This window comes from Pan troglodytes, chromosome 12 (assembly GCF_028858775.2).
Source record: "Pan troglodytes isolate AG18354 chromosome 12, NHGRI_mPanTro3-v2.0_pri, whole genome shotgun sequence".
Lineage (NCBI taxonomy): Eukaryota > Metazoa > Chordata > Mammalia > Primates > Hominidae > Pan > Pan troglodytes.
Window position 1 is genome coordinate 18,347,259 of NC_072410.2, and position 20,081 is coordinate 18,367,339.

Sequence of the window (20,081 nt, forward strand, 5' to 3'; positions counted from 1 at the left end):
TTATTGGCCACTTATATATCTTCTTTGGAGAAATGTTTATTCAGATCCTTAGCTTATTTTTAAATTGGGTTACTAACCTTTTTGTTGTAGAATTGTAACAATTCTTCACACTCTCTCTATAGTCTAGATATGTCTCTTATCAGATACATGATAGGCAAATATTTTCTCCCATTTATTCTGTTGTCTCTTTGCTTTCTTGAAGATGTCCTTCGAAACATAAAAGTTTTAAATTTTCATCAGGTAAATTTGATCTATTTTTCTTTGTGCTCTTCGTACCATATCTATTGTTTGTGCTTTTGGTACCATATCTTAGAAACCACTGCCCAATCAGAGGTCACAAAGATTTACTCCTGTGTTTTTGTCTAACAGCTTTATAGTTTTAACTCTTTCATTTAGGCCTTTGATACACTTTGGGTGAATTTCTGTGTATGATATGAGGTAGGAATTATGTGCTAATTTTGATGAAGTATTTATTACCCCAGGAAGGGAATACATTTTCTTTTAGTAAAAGTGTTTTCAGAAAGATAGTGTTCATTTATTAAAAACTATTTTGCTTAAACCAGGCACTTTTCTGTGAATACAATAGAAAAATCCTTAGCTTTCAAGGAGGTCATTGTCTACTGATAGATGTAAGCAAATAAATAAATATAACGAAGTCAAGTGGTATAGGAATGTTAAAAACTACAGAACAGTGAATGGGTGGAGAGTGCTGAGGGTGTTGCTTTTATTCTGAGCTGTCAGAGAGGGCTTCTTGGGTAAGGTAATATTTTAGCAGAGACTTGAAGGAAGTGAGAGAGTGAGAGCTGGGGATCTCTGGGGGAAAAGCATTCTAGGTGGAAAGAACAGAGTGCAAAAGCCCTGAGGTGGGAACGTGCCCCCGATGCCTGTGGAACAGCCAGGAGCTCAGTGTCACTGGAAAGAGGAGAGGAGAGACAGGCTGGGAAAACTGAAGACATGGGGGGAGCCGAATCACGTGGACCTCATGGATCATGGTAGACACTTTGGATGTAACGTGAATTGAGACTGGAAGACATTGGAGGGTTTTGAGCAGAGAGACCAGATGAGCCAATGTATGTTTCAGGAGGGCCACCTTGGTGCAAGCTAGAGAATCATTTGGAACCAATTAGAAGTCAATAATTCAGGCTAGAGAAGATGAAGGCTTGATTCAAACTGACATGGCTGGGGATGGTCAGAGGCTGGGCATATTTGGATGATACAACTTGAGACATGAAAAAAAGTGAGGAATTAGGGATATTTCCAGGTTTTTGGCCTGGGCAACTGGAAGCACGAGTTGTCATTAACTAAGATGAAGGAGAATACACAAGGAACATATCTTGAGAGAGAGGTAGGGGTTCAGCTTGGGGCATACTAAGATTGAGATGCCTAGTTGATAATATCCAAGTGAAAATGTCAAGTGGGGAGCTCACTACAATTCTGGCTGTGAGAAGAAAGTTCTCAGCTCTTAGCTAGAAGTGTAAATCTGATGCTAACAGCATAGTGTTGGTGATTTTAGCCTTGGGACAGGATGTGGTCACCTAGGAAGGGAGGAGGATAGAATTGGGAAGGCATCAAGGAGTGGTTCTTGTGGCATTCCAATGGTCCATTTCTATGCTGAAAGAGGAAAAAGAATTGGCAAAGAAGTCCTAGAAGATGTGACCAGTAAGCTAGGAGAACCCAGAGTGATGCCATCATTGGAGTGGACTCAAGGGGAAATTGGAGGGAAAAGGAGTAGCGATAGCAAGACGACCATGTTATTTAGGCTCAACAAATATTAAATGACTACTTCCTATGTGCCAAGAGTTGTTTTAGAGATAAGTCAGGGAAGAAAAGAGACCCAAACCTAACCTTTGTGAGGATGACATTCTAACAGGGGGAGAGAGACAATAAAATGATAGGTGTGCAAATTACACAGTACTGCAAGGTAATTCCTGCTTTGGAAAATATATTGAATAAAGATTATTGAGTGGGGAGCTTGGGAAGTGGGAAGATTGCAATTTTAAGTAGGATGGTTGGGGTAATCTTTATTGCAAAGGTGGCATTTGAACAAAGACTTGAAGGTGGTAAAGGAGTTAGCAGGTCCCTGAGAGAACACATCAGACAGAATTTGCCTCCGTGCCAGGGCTGAATGGGCCTAAGGAGACAAAAAACAAACAAACGAAACAAAAGAAAAGAAAACAGCAAATGGACCAGTATGCCTAGAACAGTGTGAGTGAGGACAGCAGTATCAGGAGGCTTGAGTGGAAAGATGACAAGGTTTGTTAAGGTCTTGCAAGCCGTCATAAGGACTTGTGGGAGGGAGCCATTGGAGAATTGCATGGAGGAATGGCATGATTGGACAGCCTAATGGGTGGTGGGCAGGCCAGACTCTGGTCATACATATATTTAAGAGACAGGGTCTCACTATGTTGCCCAGGCTGGAGAGCAGTGGAGTGATCATGGCTCACTGCAGCCTCAAAATCCTGGGCTCCAGAGATGCTTCCACCTCAGCCTCCCAAGTAGCTGGGACGACAGGGGTGCCCTCCTACACCTGCCTAATTTTTTTAGCAATTTTTTTGTAAAGATAGGGGTCTCCCTATGTTGCCCAGGCTCCCATCATATTTTGAAGATAAAGCTTATAGGATTTACCTTTGGCTGTGGGGAGTGGAAGTAGGAAGGATATTGAATGCGCAATTTTGACCGGAATGACTGGAGGGTTTGGGCAGCCTTCACCTGAGATGGGGGAGGATACAGGTGAAACAGATAGGGGGGAAGTAAATGTTTTTCTTTATTCAGTTACTGTTTATAAAATATTGAGTAATAAGTTTTCAGGGAATTTCTACTTAATCAAGCATATTTAGCATTAACAGGCTACTGAATTTAACTTCTTAGTATTTCCTAGGGCCCTTCAATATTTCATGATTTTTTCATGTGAATCTGGTATCATCTAATTCTATGACAAACCACGAGAATTTTCATTTTAATAGCACATTCTGGACATTAAGTGGTAACTAAATGAAATTTTGTAGAATCTGTTTTTATGTCTATTTTTTGATCTTCCCGATTTGAATTTTGAATAAACAGACATCTCTGTTTATTTGTAATTCATGTTTGAGCATGATTCATGCTCTTAAGACGTAAGCAGCTTTGCTTTGAAAAATTAAATAAGCCTTTTAAATATTTAAGCTATATATTTTTGTACTAAATATAAAAGTTAAATAACCAGAAAGTTCACTTTTGCTGTGATAGCTTCCACTTGTAGCTTACAGTTCTTCAGTGTATTTTGTATTGAACGCAGTTACATATCCATGCATTTGCCAACGGAAATGAACAATATGCTAATTTTTTCAGATAATGTAAACTAATGAATACACACACTCCCAATACATTTTTTTATTCAACTGAAGTGATTCTAAGGGTGTGAAACACATTTGACCCTGTCTTAGTTCCTCTTATAAGTCCCTGTCTTACAACAGAATACCTGAGACTGAGGAATTTATTTATTTATTTATTTATTTATTTATTTATTTATTTAAGACCAAGTCTCTCTCTGTCACCCAGGCTGGAGTGCAGTGGCACAATCCCAGCTCACTGCAAGCTCTGCCTCCCGGGTTCACGACATTCTCCTGCCTCAGCTTCCTGAGTAGCTGGGACTACAGGCGCCAGCCACTACACCTGGCTAATTTTTTTGTATTTTTAGTAGAGACGGGGTTTCACTGTGTTAGCCAGGATGGTCTCGATTGCCTGACCTCGTGATCTGCCCGCCTCGGCCTCCCAAAGTGCTGGGATTACAGGCATGAGTCACCGCGCCCAGCCGAGACTGAGTAATTTCTAAAGAAGAGAGCTTTCTGTAGCTCATGGTTCCACAAGGTGGGAAGTTCATGGGACATGATGCCAGCATCTGCTCAGCTTCCGGTGGGGACTTCTGTGCTAGGTCATAACATGGACGAAGGTCAACAAAGAAAGGACAAAATCTGAGGGGGGTCCTCGCCTTATAATAGCCCACTCTCAGGGGAATCAGTTTATTCTCACGAGAAGTAATCCAGTCTAAGGAGAGCAGAACTAACTACCATGAGACCCATACCGAGCCATTCACGAAAGAACCCCCCGACCAATGACCCAAACACCTCCCACCCAGCCCCACCTTCCCCACCAGCACACGGGGACCGCATATCAACATGAGATTTGGTGGGGACGAGCTGTATGTAAACCACAGAGTACCTGAAGCTCAAATATCACACTCCACTGAGGCATGACCTGATTCCCCAGGGCGCTGGCGGCTCATTGAGCAGTCCTCTCACAGCAGTCACTTTATATCTCGATTACGAACATGATCTCCTTGTATTTCAATTCTACGCTTGCACGTCTCTCCCTCTGTTCTAGCAAGTGCTCCCAGAGAAGAGAGCCAAGACTTATGTACTTCGTGGTCCCCCGAGTCTTAATGGTTCCTGCTATGGGGAAGATGTGCAATAGATGTAGAAAGATGTAGAAAGAATAAATACATTCATAAATGGGCAAATGCTGCCAAACATTTTTAACACACATAAATGCTGTATCTGAACTCTCTTCATGAAAAGTTCAAACAGCAACCAAAAAGCAGCTTCTCTCCTATTTTTCACTGAAGCAGAGTCCAGGACTTCTGAGACCCCCCGAGGCATTCCTCCACATCTACTAAGGAGCCTGAGGAACTGAGGAGAGAGAATAGGGCAGAGTCACTCCAGCCTGAGTGCAAAAGTGATCAAAAGAAGCAGTCCCTTCTCGGAGCAATTCTTTTCCATTCTTGGTATAGGAGTTGAAGTTTCTTTGCTGCGCTTCACTGGAGGTGATAATTCTATAAAATAATATGCTTAAGTTTTTCAGATGATATAACCTAACTAATGTACATGCAGGTAGGTTATATTCCTTTCTGGCTACTCTAGTACAGATTTCTCCCAAAACATTTGGGCAGTGGACAAAAGCTAAAAAACTGCTCCTCTCTGGTGCTGTAAAAGATAGCCTTTGGCAGGCCACACAGGCCTTTCTAGACAGCATCTTGTCTTCACAGCCACACCTCCTTTTTTGAAATCATATCACCAGCATTTTGAGTACCAGAGTACCTATTTAGAGCACGAGAATATGCAGCTATCAAAGAATTTGCACGGAGCACATGGCTGGTAAAAAACAACAACAAAAAACTCCCACTGTTCTAGGATTTCTCCATCGATTTGAGGGAACCAGGGAATTCTCTAGCAGCCATAGTTAAGGGTCACTTTAGCAATTGGAAACAATGATCAAGCAGCAAATTGTTGGCAGGGGACATCCAGACAGAAGGTAGCTTAAATTGATGGCTTCTGTGGAGGCCAAGGGAATTCAAAATAGAATTTGCCTGGGATTTTGTTTGGCCAAACCACCTTTACTAAAGAACTGTGATATCCAAACAATGCCCATCTTGCAGATCAAATTCGGAAAGCTGGAATGAGGAGTTCCTAAATAAATAAAAGTTATTCCAGAAGGATGAAGTGTCCACTTTTCAAAAAAAAAAAAATGCGTCTTCCATGTATTGCCCCAATTTGCTGTATAGGCAATGTTGTTGTGAAGCTATCCAAAGAATTTATTTGGTGCTATCAGGTGTTAAATAGCTTCAAATAATTTTATATGTAATTTACAAGATTTTAAGTTTGACTGTACCTGTACCTGACCTCTGTAAGGAATACTCATTTGGCATGGATGGCAATTTAACCTGGTTTAAAGACAAATGATTCTGGCCGGATGTACATCTTTGTCCTGAAAAGATTCAGACGACAGTAGAGACAATCATCACCATCATCTCTCACTACAGTGTCTGCCAGCACAGGTCCTACCTGTTCTCTTGGCTCCCAGCTTCTAGGTCACAATGATTGCAACTTACGTAAACTTAAGCAGTGCCTGTAGGCTAACACCAACAATTTCTTGGCAAGTGAAATTGGACCCTTGCTTACCTCCCCAGCCTCGGGTCTCACTGCTGCGCTCATTCCTGCTATTCTCCCTGGCTCTGATTCTCCTGAGCTGCTTCCAGTTCTCCACATGGCTCAGATGATCTTTTGCCCTCTGTCTCCCTGGTCCCTCTGCGTTAGTAACCTCTGTTCCGGTGCCAGCCACCTCTCACTTTGCAGACCCTGCTTCTGGCTGAATGCTGCACACTCTTCCCTGAGCGAAGGTTGCTTTCCTGAACACCAGTAGCCCTGCACTCAGCACCAATCCCCCGTAAGTGCTTCCCCATGGCAGGCTCCATCTTTACCCTTTCTCAGCCCTTAGTGTCCTCCACTGTATTGCAGTCATCAGGGGAGATGGCTTATTCCCAGCACTTAGTTTATTGCCGAGGCATAATGCATATTTAATGATAAATGAAACCCCAGAACCCCACCCCCTGAAAAAACACACCAAATACTGTTTTCTCTCAAAGAGGGCAGTCTTGGTGCAAAAGAAAAAAATGAAGCCTGAGTTTGTATTACAAAGGCACGAGCTTGAACCAGTTCTGTTACCTACTACTCTTGCACCTCTAAGAAATCACTTCCCTCCTAGGTGAGTCAGTTTGTGCATCTATACAATAAGGGTAATGGTACTTTTTGTTTCTCAAGTAGCTGTGATTTCTAAAGGCTTACTGGCACACAAAGTACATAGCAGTGCAGTATTTGGGACCATGTTGGTAGGAATAAAATTACTCATCATTCCATGGGTATCCTGGAATGTTCATCTGGAATGCAGCTGGGCAGAGCCATTCCTTCTTGTCCACATGGCCACATCACACCTTTGCTCAGTTGCTGTGACAAGCTGCAGGCTTCCCTCACAATCACTCCAAGACAGCTCTGCATGCACAGGCACTGGTGAAGTGGAGCAGGCTGCAGCATGGATACCTTGCACTCAACCCCCTAAAATGGACACTTCCAGGTACATTGGCCAGGAGAGGAGTCTTTGTGGTTGGTCTATATGTGATGTTACATGGCTAAATGAAACAAAAATGCTTTGTGCTTATGGCCCATGAAAACAATGAATCAAGGAGGAGAAGACAAGGGCAGAAGGCGAAAACGTTTCAATGTCCAGGAAGCTGTGCCTGCACCTCTCATCAACCTGTCTTCACCAGCTATTGTTAAAGGAATAGAAGGCATTTCTAATAAACTTGGTATCATTTTCAAAATACCAAGTAGATTATTTTGTTTTATTTAGAAAAGAATACTTTGGAATCTGTGGGTCCTATCGACCTTCTTATGGCCCAATGATGATACCAACAATAAAAGTAACACAAATTGAGAGCTTATTGTGTGGCAGATGCTGTGATAAGCATGTTACAAGTGCTGTCTAATCTTTATTTCATTTCCTAATGATGTTGGAGGTGGCTTCATGTGCTAAGAGTGTCTTACGCTGACCAGGCTGCTATAACAAAACGCCAGAAACCAAGTGGCTTATCAACAACAGGAATTGATTTCTCACAGTTCTGGAACCTGGAAGTCCAAGATCAAGGCGCTGGCAGATTCGGTGTCTGGTGAGGACCACTTGCTGGCTCATAGATGGGGCTTTCAGGCCGCATCCTCACATGGTGGAAGTGGAGAGGGAGCTTATTGACATTTCTTTTATAAGGATACTAATCCCATTCGTGAGAGTTTCTCCCTCAAGACCCAGTCACCTCCCAAGGATCTCATCTCCTCATGCCATCACCTTGGGGATGAGGATTTCAACAGAGGAATTTGGGGGACACAAATATTCACACAATCGCAAACAGGAAACTTGTGCAATCCTAGTGTTACCATAGAAAGAAGGAAATTTTTGTTTCACTTTTTGAGTGTGGAAAACCCAGGAAAAACATTTCCAGCTTTTCCCTACCCCTTCTTCCCTCCTTCCTGGTTGGGTAGGAGAGACCACTGTGAGCAGTGAATTGGGGAGAATGAGTGCAGCCTGGTGGGCCTAGTCTCTGTTGGATCCACCTGTCCCCTGCTGGGTGCATTTAGGCCTGCTCTTGGCTCTTTGCAAGCTTAGAGAAGCTGGCTTTGCCCATTTTGGGCCCTGACCCTAAAATGACCAAATTGGCGAGGGGGTGCATATCAAAACCATATTCTCTAATCAGCTTAATAGTAACACAGCTGATATTTTTATTTGCAATTCTGTCCCCTATGTCTGATTTCTTAATAGATACCAAAGCAGGAGGGGAAGATAGGGCTTTTATTGCCATCCTACACCCCTCCCAGACCAAAATTTAACTGGAAAATCAAACGTTGGACAATCAGCTTTGCATCAGCAACACATTCAATTAGCCCACAATAAGACACAGAGCACAGGCTCCTGAAGGAAACACTTGATCTGGAGCAGCCTTACAAAAATGGGATTTATGAAGATTTGGTCCTCAGAAGATTCTTTAAAAGCTAGAGGAAAAGGGTTGATTTGAGGAGTATGGACACCGCCTAACGTTGCCGATGAGTTGACATGTGCTTTCAGTTCACTCGTGCACAGCACACAGGAGTAACCGTTCCCTCCTACACCACACTGCTCATGTTGGGGAGCAATGGGACTTCGTTAACAAGATCTTACCATTCATCCCTTCTCTCTATTATTTCCTCAAGGATGGAGGACAAATACGAGTTAAAATACCAACTTATTATTAAATTTTTGCCAGCCACAGAAGTGCTAATCAAAGTTAGATGCTAACAGTTTTGAAACTCCCATCTGCTAGATCCAGAGACCTACAAGCAGAGAAGTGGCTATGGGAAGAGGGAGAGGGAAAGGGAAAGAAAGGTAATGCAGTCTTCTGAGAGAGAAAGTCAGTCTGGTGTGCAGAAGAGATCAGGGGCCTTTGCTGCAGCCCTGGAGAGCCCTGAGTGAGGGCACCACGGCCAGGACAATCGACTTGCTCATCTCTGGCCCAGGCAGAGGAGAAATGGAAATTTCTCTCAGGGCAGTGAGTCCTATTTTAGAGAAGCAGCAGCTGTTTCTTTTTTCTTTTTCTTTTTCTGTTTTTTGTTTTGTTTTTGAGATGGAGTTTCGCTCTTGTTGCCTAAGCTGGAGTACAATAGCGTGATCTCAGCTCACTGTAACCTCCGCCTCTCAGGTTCAAGCAATTCTCCTGCCTCAGCCTCCCAAGTAGCTGGGACTACAGGTGCCCACCACCACACCTGGCTAATTTTTGTATTTTTAGTAGAGAGGGGGTTTCACCATGTTGGTCAGGCTGGTCTCTAACTCCTGACCTCAGGTGATCCACCCACCTCGGCCTCCCAAAGTGCTGGGATTACAGGCGTGAGCCATCGCACCCAGTCAGCACCTGTTTCTTTCGTGAGGTAGGAGCCGGAAAGTGGGTGGCGAGAAGGCCTCGTGTTGCTCCCAGGAGCAGCTCCCTGGGAGGGATGGTTGCAGGAAGCTTGCCCAGGAGTCCCTCCTCTCACTGGGGAATGGGGAAGTTGAGGCACAGGCAGAAGCAGCTCCCTTCTGATCCCCATCTCATTTACCTTTATCCCAGATCACTGTCTCCTTCTGGATGACAATAACTTTTCTTAACACTTCGAAATAGAATTTGCAAACCATTTGTAAAATAAAAATATTCTGATCACCTACATATTTAAATGAAGTGGAGGAATGTAAATATTGTCAAAATTGTTTTTTCTTAATGATATACCTATTGTTAACCTTACCTGTGTCCTTCAGGTAAAGATGTTTGATTTGTCTGAGTGACACACAGAAGAACCCCAGCTATGCATTCGGGAGGTTAGACATGAATTTAAATCTAATCCTTCCCCATCTCCAAGATGCATACATATTTTCTCAAAGCTTCACAATAATATTGAAGAAGAGACGCATCTTTTTATTTGTACCAATGTAGCGTTTTTTAGAATTTACACATGCAAAACAATTTGCAGGTTTATTTTTATATTTAAGGAGGCAACAGCGCACTGATGTCCCTAAATCTGGGTGCCCTGGTCACTTTTTATCTCCTCCCTCAGTGATAACTGAGTTTCTCTGGAATAAAATCATAGAAGGAGTCCATTATGAAGTCAGTCAACTGGACCCAGGCTTCCTGGCAATAAAACACTGTGCAAAAATTTCTCCTTTTCTATGCGACTATAAAAGGAAGGTCAGATTAGGTTTGAGATCACAAGGAAAATTCCTTGGGAAGTAAACTTTTCTATATGATAGTGAAAGGTACCACTCAGAAGAGTCAAAGAGATAGCCCTCTCACCCCAAAGTCAATAGAAAATTCAAGTCCATTGACATTGTCATTGGCAGAAGGGGTTCCGGCATGATTGACATAAATTGCTATCTTGGAAGAACTGTGGAGAAATGTCATTTCCGAAATTAAATAGCTTGAATCTCCGTGGCCAGGGGATGGGTGGCATGTGGATGACCACACACAGCGGGGAGCTCGCTTGGCATTTAGCTCAGTTACCGTGATGCCCTGAACATAAACGTCTGAAAGGAAAAGAAAAAAAGAAAGGGGAAAAGGGATTCCATTGCCTAGAAACCAAAACCGCACGACACACAAACCAAACAGAAGAAGGAAAGGTCTTTGTACACTCTGCCTTGCTTTGTGTCATATTTTCATCCCTAAAAGAAAGGAAATTTTCTGATGAATCATCTGATATGAACAGAAAGTAAAACAGGAGTTGTCTCCCAGAGTCTCCACGGAGTGATAGTGCCTACCTGGGCTTGCAGCATCCTCTAGAAAGGAAAGACGATGAGAATGCAGAAAGTTAACTCATTAATAAATAACATCTCTGAGCACAATTTGCCAACTTTTCATTTTGTCTTACAAGGTTTTAGGAAGAACTAAAACAAGGGCAGCTTTCAGAGACAGAGTGTGGCAACTGAGAGTCAGTGTTCTCTGTACTAAGATGTGAACTTTGTTCTTTGTTTGCACGCTAATTGTTTTGTGTCAACAGAAGCAATTTCTGTTAGAAAAAAATGTATAATGGTATTTCATACTAACATGAGACTCTGAATCCAGGTATCTTTGAAGAGTCCAGAAGTGCTGTAACAAACTGCTAACATTTAAACTCATGGAAGAAAGCTTTTAGAAAATGAGATGTGTACTTAAATTATCCTGAAGTAAGTGTTGATTGTTAAAAGGAATAAAAAGTTTCATTGAAAAGTGTATTGTAGGGTGCTACAATTTGCTTGGGGTTTTTGTTTCATTTCCTATGTAAGGAATAGTTTCACAGATATTTAGGCGAGTTAAACATTCATACACCTATATAGACACTGTCTTGCCCTCTGAGCTGCTGCTGCTGTGTATTTATTACTAGAGAAAATTGTACAAGCTAGGCAGCAAATTGCAATGCCCTAATTTCAACATCTCTTCATTTGCCTAGACTGACAGACACCCTTCAAAACTGTTGGGTAAATTTTCTGGTGATCCTTGGCTCTCTCACAAATTACTCCAAAGCTCAGTTCTTAAAAATAACTGTTTTATGATGCGTGCAGATTCTGTGGGTCAGGAATTCAGAATGGATACAAGGGGTGCTTGTCTCTACTCCATCATCCTGGGGCCTCAGCTGGGAGGAATTGAGACTTTTTTGGCAGGGGATCGTAATTCCTTGTAATTTTAAAAGGAATTTCACATTTTATTTCATGTAAAAAGAAGATAAGATATAGTTTGGTGATTTTGTTTTCAAATTTAGAAGCGTGGCTATCAAAAGATCATAAAACTTAAGAGCCATGGTTGATGCTGGAGGATTTGTCCTTTTTTTCTGAGACTATAGAATGGAATTGTTAAGTACTAAAATGAACTGATACTCCTTTAGAATACACACATGAAGAGACTGAGGCAGAGTTCCCAGCTAGGAACCCAGAGCTGGAATGGTCCATGGTAGGATTGCAGAGAAAACTGCAGTTTTCTGTATCTGCACCCAGGCCACATATAAACATCCCATCTCTCTAGAGATTGAGAACACTATTGAGAAGAAGATCGTTTTAAGAGTTAGAAAACTTATCATCTGAAAAGGCTACATATGGTATGATTGCAACTATGTAATATTCCAGAAAAGGCAAAACTATGAAGACAATGAAAAGATGAGTGGTTGCCAGAGGTTGAGGGGAGGGAGGGATGAAAGAGGCAGAGCACAGAGGATTTTTAGGGTGGTGAAACTGTAATACTTTGTATGATATTATAATGGTAGATGCATGCCAGTATACATTTGTCCAAACCTATAGAATGTACAAGATCAAGAGTGAACCCACATGCAAACTCTGGACTTTGGGTGGTAATGATATATCAATGTGGTTTCATCAGTTGTAACAAGTCTATCACTCTGGTGTAGAATGTTGATAGTGGGGAGGCTGTGGGTTTGTGGGGACAGAGGGAATATGGAATATCTCGGTACCTTTCACTTCATTGTGCTGTGAGCCTAAAACTGCTCTAAAATAAAGTCTTTTTTTTTTAAAGGGACATCAGGTGAATTTGCTTTAATATATAATTTGGAAAACGAAAGTTTAGTACTCAGCATGAGAGCTTTTTTTGGAGAAACATGATATCAAAACAAGGGCCCAGTTAGTGAAAAGATTCCAGCAAGTATATTCCCTGTTGAGAAGAGTCTGAGGAGTCATCAGAGAAAAGGCAATTAATTCCCCTCTCCAGGTGGACTGTTGGAATGGAGGGTGTAATAAAACGCCAGCAAACAGATCTGTCTGCCAAGAAAAGCTGGAAGATCGCAGTGTATGTTAAGAAGTGCGCACGTTTAAACCACGCTAGGCAGTTATTCGGTTTGACTTGAACTGGAGAGGCTCCATTTGGAGGCTTGGTTTGGGCATCCCTCCTTTCACAGACAGAACAAATGAGAGGGAGTTCTGAAGGGAGCATCAGAAATGATAAAAGGGTTAGAAAATGTGACCCATGAGAAAAGGTTAAAAGAACTGGACACATTCAATCTACAGAAAAGAAGACCTGAGGGAGGCATAATAACTATTTTACTCCCACATAAAGGGATATTATAAAGAGGATGGGGACCAATTATTCTCATTAGTCAATGGGGACAAAACAAGACGTAATAGGCTTATGCTGCAGTAGGGCAGATTTAGGTTAAATATCAGGATGAGCTTTAACACTATCAGAAGTTCGAGAAGATGAGGGAGGGCTTGTGTGGACGCTTCTTCCCTAGAGATGGCTGAGGTTGAATTTAATGCGTTATTAATTGGGATGGGTTCGGAATTTTAAAATCAAGTCCTCTCTTATATATGTAGCTTGATGTGTCATTTAATCCTCTTACTCTGCTTAAATAATTGATTTGGGGATCTATGTGAATGGGAACAAGTATATATGTCTGAGGGTTTCCCATTCTACATCTTTACATTATAGTGTCAAGAGAAGAAACACTGTTCTTAAACAAGCGTCAAAATACATTTATTACATCTGTTATTAGAGAGTGCACAGTGTACTATTTCATAATTCGTGAAATGTACAACTTCCATCAACCTTTGAAATGTTTTACAGAAACATAACACTCAATAGTGTCTAAACAAGTATGTGACAAGAACATTGAAACATGCTTTCTATAAGGAATAAAATCGTATTACCAGTAACTTCCCTCTCTCTCTGTCTCTTTCTCTCTCTCCCCCAACCCCTCGCCCCCCTCTCATTTCCTGGTTTCAATCAGGCTTTAGAAAACTCTTGGCACCTGGAACCAAGGAACGTACAACCCCAAACACTCACCCCCTACTGTGGCTTATTGGAATTTTTATCTGCCTAAAGATTGGGCAAGTTTACCTCATTATTTCTCCACTCTCTCATTGGTCACAAAGTTTGTAGCCCTTGATACATCTTTTCATGGAGCCATTAAGTGAAACAGCCAGTAATGAGTGTCTTCATAATGACTCATTTAGTTCCTTCCACTGGAAGCGATGCATATTACTTCTGCAACACTTCACCTACTCCATTCAAGAAACCAGCAGCCCTGGTTAGTTCCCATTACAAACTTAACTTCTCTTGAAATCTCTGGTGCTACAAAATGTTCTTTTCACTTCCCATGATCTTGATTTTTAATACATTCTGTAGCTTGTTTATTGTGAAAACAGTGAAATTACTTTAAAGGGTCCTACAGTTTTCATGTATTTATATGTATCCCAAATTCTTTCAACTGCCAATTGTTCATTAAAATCCAGTCGATTTGAATCATTCATAAAAAATAAAAGTACTTTAATACTATGCTATGTCGATCTTACCAGGGTGTCTTTGTGAAAATAGCATGTTTCAAAATAATTCTAAATTTCCAAATAGATTGTTCAAAGACAAGCTTTCATTCACAAATATTGATACTACACATTTCATGATTGCATTTCCTGGTAAGTAGAGTCTAAATAGAGTCTAAATATAACCCAGGCCCTGTCGATGGCCAAGGTCATCTCACCGTCACTGAGCAGAAGTTTACCATGCAGAAAAGCATGTTGCATATGAACATGAACCAGGTACCCCTTAAACAATGCACTGTTGTATTTGCTGGCTTTTTATGTTTTTCAATTACATTAATGAATGATGTGTCTTTATATCCTTAAAAGAAATAAGTCCTTAAGAATAAATTGGGATAAGATTATACTAGATAATCTTTATTCCACACTAACGATCAATAACGCAGCATTCTAACTGTATTTGGCTAGAAATTTTGAGACTCAAATTAGGAGATATTTGAATTTTTTTAGAGAATGTTATAGGTAGTCTTATGGAAATTACTTTTGGCATTGAAGATTACAAAAAATGTTTCTGAATTTCTGATTTGTAAATCCAGTCAATTCCAAATCTCTTATACCTTCTGGGAATTATTTCCGCCATTTACATCTTGGCCGATGCCGGCTTCACATGCTAAATAGCAACTCTGACCATCCAAGTTGCCTTTTTAAAAACCCTGTTGACTCTTAGCATTGGGTACAGAGAAAAACCCAAATTCATGCATGAGCTCATCTGTCAATCTTTCTTTGATTTTTGGAGCAGTAGCTCTTTTTATTTTTGATTATACAAATGATAAAAGTTTATCACATAGCATTTAGAAAATACCCAAAGCCTGAAGATTAAGGGACAAACCAATCGTAATCGCATACTTAAGCAACATTAAGTTCACCCTATGTGTTTGCATTTTCTAGGCCTCTGAGCTTTCCCTGGACTAGCTTCTCCCAGGAATGCTTTCCTCTCAACCAGCCACCTTGAGATCTACTTTTAAACCTTTAAGGGAATGCTTTCCTCTCAACCAGCCACCTTGAGATCTACTTTTAAACCTTTAAGGTTCAGGTAACATCTTGATAATGCTTTCTGTGGCCCCTGACCTCTACACAAAAGAGCTCATTGTGTTGTAGTTATTTGTCTTAAGTACTTGTCACTCCTCCCCGCAGGATGGTTTCAAGGCAAGCCCTGTCTTACGTGTTTTTATAACTTTGGCAATTAGCATGGTGCCTGCATCAAGTGGGCTCGACCAATTTTTCATAAATGAGTAAAATAAACAATTTTCTCCAGTCACCGCAGAGTCCAACCAACTCCCAGCCAACCCTCTCCATGTACCCACTCTTGCCATGCAGGGAAAGCCCACCTACTACATGAGTCTGGGTAAGAAGGAGCAACACGCTGTAGCCAATTCCCTTCCTTCTGTCTGACTCAATCTCTTGTCTTTCCAACAGCGCTTGAGTTTATAGTACTAATTTAGTTACTGCATCGTTTGTTTAAAAGAAAACCATGACTATTTGTTAAAACTCTGCCACTGATGTATACTTAAAAATAGTTATTTAATGAAACTATCTCATTTGCTTTAAATTTTTACTAAGCCGCTCATTCTATTTTGCACTATGCTTTATTAGATTATCTGTCATAAATACCAAAAGGGATGTGGTTGCAGACACGCACCATATAGCCAGGCACAGCCAATACTCACTCACTTCTCCACCAGAGATATGTTGAAGTTGGTTTTTCTCATTTGCAATGCTACACTTACGTTCTACTCACAAAATTGATCCTCTAAATTCAAAGGATTCTTGCAAGTGAATGATTAGAAATACATAATTTTGGTGACAAATCATAGGCCTACAGTAGAATAATTTGATATTTGAATGGGATCCTTGTCATGAGAAATATTATGATGATGTGAGTTGAACCACAGCAGGTACAAAAAAAGAGGGGGCTCACTTGGGAATCCTTACAAACACTTTTTTTTTTTTTTTTTTGCAGGACGTTGGTAGTTTCAACTCTGTCTTAGAATATTATTATAGGCTAAGCTTAAAATGAAAAAGCCCTCAGGTCACAGGGAATCATTACATGACTTTCCACTGATAAATTTGTTGTTGAGTTTATTTACATAAAATCAGTTGTTCTCCACATATGTTATCACATAATTTAATTCATATAATTTATTTTCTTTCTGGAACCTCATGAAAAAGATTTCTGGAGAGGAATCGTGCATGTGTATATGGTGAGGAAGGCATAGCCTGGCATGAAGATCTCTTTGCTGGGAGTCGGGAGACCTGGCCCCTTGCATTGTCTCTGGCCATGAACCTGGCAATTTTCTACAAATAATTACTTTGTCCCTCCAGTCCTATTTTGAACCATATTCTCCCTGAGGTCTCCTCGATCTCTACAATTAAATGATTCTATTTTCTATATGGATTGTGTAGTCTTCTCTGGGCTCTGGTTATTTTTCCTAAGAAAACTTCACCTCTTTCTGCACATTTGGTTCTCATCCCAAGTATTTGCAAAGTGGTCATCCTCATTGGCTCCTGCAACTGTGGTGTAAACATTTCAACCACTGCGAAGCCTTTTAGGTCATTAGTGTCCAGTATGTCTGTTGACTTGAACATGTAATGTGACTCCAGAAAGTTCTGAAAGTGTGAGCTTTTGGAACGGAACAAGGAACACTCAAGGCACTTGATGCAGAGGCTGTGTCTGCCCAGTCTGCATCCGCCTGTGCCCTCAGCACTGAGTTTTGTGTGGCCCCTGTCAGTTAGGTGAGTGGCACCCAGAGATATTAGAGCAAACCATATGGAGCAGGAGTGAGAGTTTAGGTGCAGAACCACGGGTACCTTCGATACAGATGTGCAGAGCTCTTGCGTTATCCAGCTTTGAAAGAGACAAAGGCTATTGTGTACTTATGGCTTATTTTCCTCTAAGAGAAAAACTTAGTAAGCATTTTTGACACATGGACTAAGTATGTCTGTGTAGCAGCTGGAATGACACAATGGACCCTAATAGCTTTTTCAGGTTTTTTTCATAGTATTTGCACACTGCAATCCCCCTCTGTCCCCCAGAAGATTTGCTTACATGCCACTATCCTGCCTAATGTTTGGATCTGGATATTTATTAAAGGAAATAGAAGAGCCAGGCAACTTCTAAGGGCCCATCCCTTAAAGGAGATACTTTGCTCTTCACATGTTTATTCCCACAAAAGTCCAAATATAGGAGATTACTTTCCAATTTGGATGATGAAATAATTTATGGTGCAAAGATGTCAGATCTCCGTAGTGTGTTTTTGTCCACCCAATCCTGTGCACTACCAGGCACAGACCCCAGTGAAAGCGACAAAGGTGTTGCCTTGTAGCAAGAGCGGCCACATGGCTGCGATTATGTCTGAATTAACACATCAACATTAGGAACCTCTGAGAAAAACACATTTCCCTGATGTGTATTTGTGGCTTGTAAGTTTGTAAATGGAATAGATGAAACAATGGCACACTCTCTCCCTCATATCTCCTTGCACATTTGTTGGTTTATTTGCCCTGTTTTGGATATAGGGATATGAAAGATAGGTAGGAAATGTGTGTATAGACGTTTATCATTTATAAATAGAGTGTAAATTGAACATGCCGTTTCTCCATCAGCCGTGATATAAATGCTTAATGTTAGAATGCATTGCTCTGCAAGTGATTGTCTCTGTGGCTTTGTTTACACCATCTTTTTGCTTTTAGTGCTGGTAGGGGGAGTGGGGGTGGGGTGAGAGGAGACATGCCTAGTGTGAAATTAGAGAACTGCAGTGTTCTGATGGCAACTTTCTTCTCCAGCAATTTCTAACAACAAGCTGCAGGAACATCACTTTAAATAGATCCATAACAAAGAGTTAAAAAAAAATGCATTAGGTCTTTTTGTTCTTCTGTAGCAAAATAACAACTTCAGCCTGTATTTCAAGATGCATATTTGCTCTGTCAGTCCCCCGGACTTAAAAGTGAAGTTGAAATCAATCTCAGATGGATTATCTGTGTGATATAAACATGTGGGCATGAAATGTATAGAGACTACATATGGCAGGCCCATCTGATATAAACAAGTGGGGCTGAGAAATATACATACATGCCGTGATTGATTTGTTAACTGTGTATGTAAATGGAGCTGAAAGCCCATTTCCAAGCATGACCTGCGATAAGCAAACGCATATAAATACACAATAAACGGAGATAACACAAGAATAACATCAATTAAAACAATTATGACAACTTCTAGTCATCACGAGGTATTGTTTCAGTTCCATCTTAAAACAGGAAAAGCTTCCAATTGTTCTTAAATCGACTGGTAACTGATTCCACATTTGTGGAGGCTTGACACAAAAGGATTTTTGTCCCTCGTTTGTATTCATCTGAGGACATGTGAGTTCCAAAGCCTGAGAGGGAAGTTATGTATGGCCTTCTGTTGGACTGGGACAGGTTGAAGTGGTGCCTACCAATAAGACTCCTTTTATTTCATTATTGCAAAGTACACATTTTATATTTCCTTACCAAGCTGAAAGGGCAGAAGTCTAAGTATTAACATTTTAAGCGACTGCCTTGAAGTCTACCAGCCAAAGAATACAAAACCTACAATGTATACTTTAGTAAATCAATTTGCATTATTTGGTGGTATAATTGAATTGAACAGAATGCACAGTTACATATTCAAATTTACTAAGGCAAATAATTAAGAGAAATCCACGCTCCCATGACATGAAATTATTTTGTTCATGCGCGTGGATGTACACCTAGACTAAAGAAGCAGGTTTTATTGCCACACACCCAGGGCTTCAGGGCCCCTGATTCCCGGTACCTGAGTCTGGGTCTTTGTGTGCACTACCATGCTGCCTTAGCCCCTTCTCCACTGCTACTTAAGACATGGTTAAAATGCCTACTCTAGCAAACCCCATGCTTTCCTGGGACAGGGTGGGTTGCTTTCTCTTAATCTTCTCTGCAACAGAGACCTCTGTTTGGGCTCTCCTCACAGGGCCTTGTTAATCACAGGTTACACAGGGGCTAGTTTTTGGATCTCTCTCCCTCATGAGGTTGCAGATTTGAGGAACCAAAAGCATCCTATGGGTCTTATCTGACCAGTTAGTCTCAGCATCAGAACAGCATCCACATAGACATTTCTAAACAAGCAGAGACTAAATGTCTTAAATCATGGTAGAAGCCACAAATTTTTGTCTAGACTCAGAATTTCAGACATTTCCTAGATATCAACAGATTGTTACTAAGGCAAAATGAAAAGTATCACCATTGCATAGTTGTAACTATTTATTAAGACATCAGGACCAAATAACGCTGATTTAGAATCTGCATGTCATCTCTGACTTGGCCCATGCAGTGAAAACTTGACCTCTGCAAGCCCGTGTCTGACACACTGCCACAGTGAGTTCCTCTCTCCTCAGTCTGCCTGGCTCAAAGGCTCCACTCAGCCACTACACTCTTGGGTCACTGTCCACATATGGCTCTCTCCTCTCCTCAACTGGCTCTTAAATTCCTCCCAGGAAAAGAAAATACACTTATAAATTTTTGACTCAAATAATCGAAGTAGTTGCCTTGAATTCTTCATGACTTTATTTATGAAAGCCTGATTGAGTGTCAATGGCGATGTTGTCTTGGGTGTAAATCGTCTTACTCATAGCTTTATTCCATTTTGTGAAATAAGGAGAATTGGTATTTAAATTGAGCTTCCACATGAGACATGATTGAATAATTTCTACTGAAACCCACAGGCATGCAACCATGCAGAGAGACATTGTGATCTCTGCCTCTGAATCGGACCATTAGTCCTTTGACATCTCTGGTCTGTCCCCTGGTGTAGAATGACCACCAAGGTGAGTTCAAGGAAAAGCCACAGCTGCCTCTTCACCTCTGTTCTCATAGGTTTCTTTTTTCAATGCCTCTATTCAACTTATATAAAGAAAAAAACAGAGCCTCGGGGA

At 41.1% G+C, this 20,081-nt stretch overlaps 1 long non-coding RNA gene across 5 annotated transcripts in view; it reads right to left on the minus strand.

The window, feature by feature from the left end:
- Positions 1-20,081, minus strand: part of LOC129143185 (uncharacterized) — a 98,263-nt gene that overhangs the window by 45,021 nt on the left and 33,161 nt on the right. The window lies entirely within an intron of this gene.